Source organism: Nicotiana sylvestris, chromosome 3 (genome assembly GCF_000393655.2).
Source record: "Nicotiana sylvestris chromosome 3, ASM39365v2, whole genome shotgun sequence".
Classification (NCBI taxonomy): Eukaryota; Viridiplantae; Streptophyta; class Magnoliopsida; order Solanales; family Solanaceae; genus Nicotiana; species Nicotiana sylvestris.
In genome coordinates, this window is record NC_091059.1 from 36,714,371 (window position 1) to 36,720,546 (window position 6,176).

Here is a 6,176-nt window from a genome sequence, read left to right on the forward strand (position 1 = left end):
TGTCAGTTGCTATATTTTTTCACCTTGAGGCTGAGAGGTTAACTCCTTCCACTCTCAACCGCCTTTGCTTATCTTACTAGTAGCTCTATCTATTGGTACCAGCCAGGGAACTCCCTCTTTGCGAGCTACTTACTTTATCTGAACCCTCTACCGACAGATGCGCGAATTGCACTGGTCATTGTGCGGAATGCCCTCTAAGCCAGTCAGTCAATGGAGGGACCGGGGCGCTAGGTATTTTCTTTCTTCTGGCCGTAGGTGTGATCAATGCCATTGAGCTTCGGTACTCTAAAATAGTAGTCGGAATTCGCTTCTGAGTGAGCTTCCTTCCTTATGCTCTGGTCTGACCTTCACGAACAGCTTTCTTTCAGCTACCAACTTCAAAGCTTGATCTCATCTCTCTTCTTTTGAAAGTTTAGTACTATTATTGTTGGCATGGAAGGAGTTCATCTTGAATTGCCAGTACAGTGATTGGAGGTCTTCCTCACCTGTTCTAGTGACATAGGCCCATCCGGTCGAGAGAAGAGACTTGAGATTAGCCACTAGGTGAAGTACCAAGGAGAGGATCGGCTTCAGCCATAACCAATACGGAGGGATTGACATAGTAAAGGAGGCTAAACAAAGCTATCAAAGGGATGTGCCCAGGCTCGGAATATCCTTCTTTCGTACCCAAGAGTAGCCCTATTTCTAATAGGAGCAATTCAAGCATTAATTAGTACTACCTCAGATCTAAAAGGAAAGGAAGGAGAATAAGGGAAGGTGCCAAGTAGCTGATTGCACATTACTAAGGCAAGGAATAAGACGTCTGAGAAGGGATGCCGAAAAAAGGCTTCAATTGTTTCTGGTGCAAAGTCAGTAGTACTAGGGCCTTCGAGTTGGAATTTCCAACTATAAACAAGTGTAGCGAAGTCACCTCCATTCTCGATTTCTATTGCGACAGAGGGAGGTATCATAATAGAGTAAAAATCACGATTAGAGTCAGTCCGGATAAAAGGAAGAATCCAATCTCCTTCTTCCTGATCTTATTGGCCTTACAGCGGGCCTAAGAGCAAGGAAGTCTCAACTCCCCAATCCCCCAGGGTGAGGGGTGAACCTTCTGTCCTTAATCTTAAGAAATTCCTGAACGAGAAAGCGGTATGTATGGTTGGCGTATGCCTGGAAACTAGTCCAGAATGATATCATCAACTGCACGATAGACCATGAGTAAGCACTTTTGACAGCAAGAGAAGAGTCCTCCTCCTCACAAGGACCGACTCCTTTAGGTGCGAGGTGCGATCAACCGCGAAAAGTCAGTAATAAAGAATCCGCTCTCCGGTAAGCGAAGGAAAGCAGGTCAAAGCCTGCCAAGGCGTCAAGGCAGTTCGACAAAGGCAGAAAGAGTCTCCGTCCTGAACACAGAAGGAAGGCGGGTTTGTCAATGCTTGAACTGATTGATCTAAGTGAGCTACGAGGTTAGTCTTCTAGGATCAACTTGCTTCAAAGTGCCCATTAATGATTTGTTAATTTCAGGAATGATCCTATCAGTGATTATGTACTAGGCTTATCTAATGAATTGAGTCTTCCAAGAAAGGTTTCTAATGAATCTGCTAATTGAGGTTCTAGATTCGTTCAAAAGGCAGAAAGGAATAGGCTAAGGGCCGTACCTTAATGATCCCTAACCATATTGATGTTCCTGAGTTCTAGTCTTTCTGGTAGCCAATGATCTAAGGGAGCTAGCAGTGCAAAGATACTCAAAAGTGGTACGCGCGCATAAAAAAGCGGTTGGACGGTGTCTTTCTCTGTTTTGTTCCTTCCTCGGCAAGCTTGGGAGTTTCCTGATGTAAGCTCCCTGGGTACGGTTTCGGAGTTTATGTAAATGCCCTATCTTCAAAGGAAGCTGCTGACTTAAGGTATCCCCTGATCCGAGGGTGAGCTAGAATTGCGTATGGTGAAGAGGAAAGGAAGAAGTCATTGTAAAGGAAGACGACATTTACCATTTCCGCTGCCTGCCTAAAGGCTTATTGGTAGCTCTTAGGTTCTCTGTCAGTAGAGTGATTGCCAAAACCTAGGTATGTTTTCGGAGAATAATAAGAAGAGACTGAATCAATATCTATACATAAGCCAAGAGGCAGATCTTGTGCCACTCCACCTGGTCGTATGAAACTGGCATGCATCCTGGCTCCCGAGACTCTTTCATAGAATTCCAACAATTTCTCCCGCTCCTCAAAAGCCCACAGGAACGGAGTTGATGCTCCTACATCCATAGCATGAGTAGTTAAAGCAAGTGAATGATTTGAAATTCGAGTTATTTCACGGAATAACACTCGTATATATTGAGCTCGTAATGGTACCTCGCAATTCAAAAGTCTCTCTACGGCTGAAGAATGAGCGTGTTCTTGGGCCATCATAGAAACATAGATAGGGTCGACGACGGAACGAAGAACGAAACTTTACGACAGCTTTTTCGTAGACGTTCACTTGCATCACATACACAAGTGCTCTCTGAACCGTGCAATAAGGTCACCCATAACACGGCTCTCCCACTTGAGTTATCTTAGCCCCAGGCCATGCTATTCAATAATATTGGAAAAATGGCAGCGTAAGGTAACAACTAGTATGGAAAGCTGGTCGCCTTTGGAAGCCTTCGCCGGTAACCAAAGCGTATCGTTCCCGCAACCACTTTGGTACTTTGTTTATAGCTTTTTTAAGTTATGCAATAGAAGGGGGGGCTTGCGCTTGAACTTGAATTGAAGTAGCGCCTTTGGAATAGGAGTAGGGCTCCTAAGTGGCGCGTTCGTGGAGGCAAACCGAAGGAAGAGCAAAAGGATGGTTGGGTGATTGTGGGGAGAGGAAAACCCTCGAATAGGAGGGGGCAACGCTATGGATCCTCCCTGCTTGCAGAAATGAATGGATCAGAAAGGGGCTTGGTTCTCTATTTCTGGGCGGGGGGTGAAGGCCATAAGGGAAGATTGCCCTACCGGTAAGGAAGAGGGGAAAAAGGTGCTGTCATCTATCTCGACCAGTTTCCCGAGGCGTTAGAAATACAGACCGGCTCAGAGAATCACTCTCGCTATTTAGCCCTTCGTTCTTCCAACAAAGAAGTCATCCTTGACGATTTCCCATTCCTTCCCTACCGAGCCGCCTCTCTTCGCCATTCGATGCTTCCGCCTTCCCTTTCTATAACATACCCAGGCGCCCTCCTTTCAAATCACTAAGAAAAAAAAATCCCAATCAAATCCCTATATAAGTAAAGCTTCGTCTGTTCTTTTTCCGGCCCCAGGGGAGTTTATTCGACCCATTCCCTAGTCTCCTGCACTGCTCAAGTAAGTGTGCGACTCCGTATAAGGACCTCCTTCTCTTCTACCCACTCTCCATTCACACGGTTATCAAAGCAGAGGAGGAAGGGTGGGCAGCAGGTACCACGAGCCCTCTGTCCCACACATCTATCCAGAAGCAAGTGTAGTTCACCGGTTCCACCGAATTCTCCTATCTCTCGGCAAAGATCGTGTGAGTGTGCAGTTATGCTTCGGATGCTTCACCATAGAATAGATCGATCCAGTTCCCGTTCTTTTTCGGTGCACTCTCTTTATATCTCCGAAACACAAGGAAGGACGCGGTGGGAAGGAAGCAGCCCTAGCCTCTGTCCGGCCGATAATTCTGCTGGCATCTCGCATTCACGCCCCTGTTTGACTGTCGCTCGGGGATGTAGTTGTAGATAGGTTAGTCTTAGTGGGTCATTGACTCCACCTGTTATCTCCTTCTACGACATGCTATTGTCGTCGCCATATTCCATATGTCACTTAGTCATCTCTGCCTCGCTGCGGGTTAGCACCTCCGAAAGAAACGGAGGACTTCATTCAGTGACCCCGCGATCGCCCTCTGACCGATTAGAATAAGGTAAAGCTTGAAGATAAGTTTTGTACTCAATTAATTTCTCAGTCCCTCTAGTCGGGTGGGTGCCGACCGGTTTTTCGACCAGATCCCCCTAAAAACCGTACGTGCGGGTCTCCCCGCATGCGGCTCATGCCATTCGAGGTGGCCCAGCCAAGCATTCATTTGCAAATCTTGTAGTGAAATTGAGACTGCTCAACCTCGGAAGCTAATTCGCGTGTAGGCAACGCTGTCTGTCGTACCGTTGACTCTATCTATTCATGGAATTTTCTTTATTTCATTTTCTATTTTATATAGGCTCGCTCCCTCTTTTTCCAAGATTTCATCCACTTCCCTTTACTCCATAGGGCCTTCTCTAATAGGGAAAAGCCTTCCATTTCCATCAAATGACCCGGCCTCCCCTGGCTCTTCCACCGTCCGTGCTCCCTTTCCTCCCTATGGTATGCTCCCCCGGCGCAGGTCTACCACGCTTCGCGCCTGCGGCGTTTTTGCCAGACGGTCTTTGCCAGTAGTGCCATCCTCCCCGCTGGCTGTATGGGTGGGTTTTCCCTCGCTACTGCATTCTTTTAAGCTATGGATTAAAGGAACAAATGTAGTTGAATGGAATAGCAGGCGAGTTACACGTTCCACTGTGCCGAGATGTGAGGTGCAGGTGGTGATGATCACCTCAGGGTATGCGCTAGCGCCCTTAACAGGCACTCCAGAACCCGCCAACGCTCGTGAAAACCCGGGTAGGTCAGTCCTCCATTCATCCGACCAGAGGTATGGATAACGAGGCCACCTTCACAACCTTCTCCCTTCTGTCCCTATGTTGGAATAAGGTAAGGCGGTTCGCTTGAGTTGCTCAACCGCCCCTTAGCCCGGTGCTCATGACGTGCTACGGAACCTCCACCGTGCCGGGGGAGGGGGACCAAGCAGGGCATAGCTAGCGGCATAGGAGCCGACTCGGCATCAGCGGCTTCGTGCCGCACTGGAGTAATCCAATATGTGGTTCCGCACGTTCCACCACTTCTCCGTTCATTTCCAATACTGATCGTGAAACACCATGAGCAGCAGGATGTTGAGGTCCGAAATTCGAAGTGAAATTTTTGATTTGCCTGTTCTTAGTCGTCATGGGAAAGAAATACAGAAATAAGAAAGAGATTATTCCCTTAGAGCTTGTCCAATACCACCAGTACCAGAAATGCATCTCCTTCGCCCGCGCGAGAGACTTCTATGCCAGCCGGGAATAACGGCTCTGTTATGAAAGAAAGCGGCAGACAGACTAATTTGGCCGGTATTCCCTAATGAGTAGCTTTATAATAAAATAGTACGAGTTGTAAAAGCGTAAGAGCTATATAGAACCACCTTTGGCCGGTCTCACATCTTCCCATCCTCTACTTAGTTGTCTCAATTACATCGATCCTGAACTACGTCCATCCAAGTATTCTTGCCCTTACCCTTTCGGTCGAGCACAACCTCCCGAGCGCTAGGTTCAAGCAACTTCATACCACTTCGTCCCTTTCACTCTTCAACCTGATCTCTACATTCATAGCTTGAAAAAGCAAAAGAGGGTCACCGTCACCTCTCTTAATGACTATTCTTAAGCTTCCTTTCTTTGGGAGTAGGATCTCTTTCCTAGGAGCTCATAGAAAGATAGCGAAGTCAGATAGTTCTTTCTTGCTTTCCTTCTATCTTTCTTTCTATTTCAAAGCTTGTGCTTTGGTTCAGATCACTGCTTACTTACTTGACTTGCCCCCTTTTTTTTAAGCAAAGAGGAAGTCGTGCAAGCAAGCGAAGTGGAATCTATTAGAATAGAAAATAGTGCAGCTCGATCAGTATAAGAATAAAGCCAGGAGGTTGGCAGGAAAGGTGACTTTCTTTTCCTTTTCGACTTCTTCCTTTATAATTTCCTGTAAAGTGGAAGGGTAGGCCTTTGGCACCAGAAAGGTGAGGATCGAAATTCGGAGAGTGAAGAGAGGAAGGAACCCTCTTTTTAAGTCCTACGTACTGCTCTTCTCTCAATCGCTCTTTGGTATTCGGAAGTGGAAAGCGAACTGCTGGCTGTGGCCGAAAAGAGAGGTTCTGTCTTTCTTCATTCAAGTAAGAAAAAGATGGGATGCTCGCAGACCTGTATGGAAGGAAGAAAATTATTATAACTCTCGTCCGCCCCTCTCTTTACCCTATCTAGCTGAACTTTCTTACTTATGCAATGAGGAGCTTACTTAGTATTGAAATCGAGTTGGCAGAAAGTACCAAAAGTCGGCCGCCCGCCCTATCATCCTGTGTCTCAACCAACCTTTTTCTTTTCGAAAAATTTCTCTTTTGGC

General features: G+C 46.7%; 1 pseudogene; it reads left to right on the forward strand.

Moving 5' to 3' along the window:
* The first annotated feature begins 2,360 nt into the window (after positions 1-2,360).
* On the forward strand, positions 2,361-3,872 carry LOC138886856 (uncharacterized; annotated as a pseudogene).
* Positions 3,873-6,176: the final 2,304 nt, after the last annotated feature.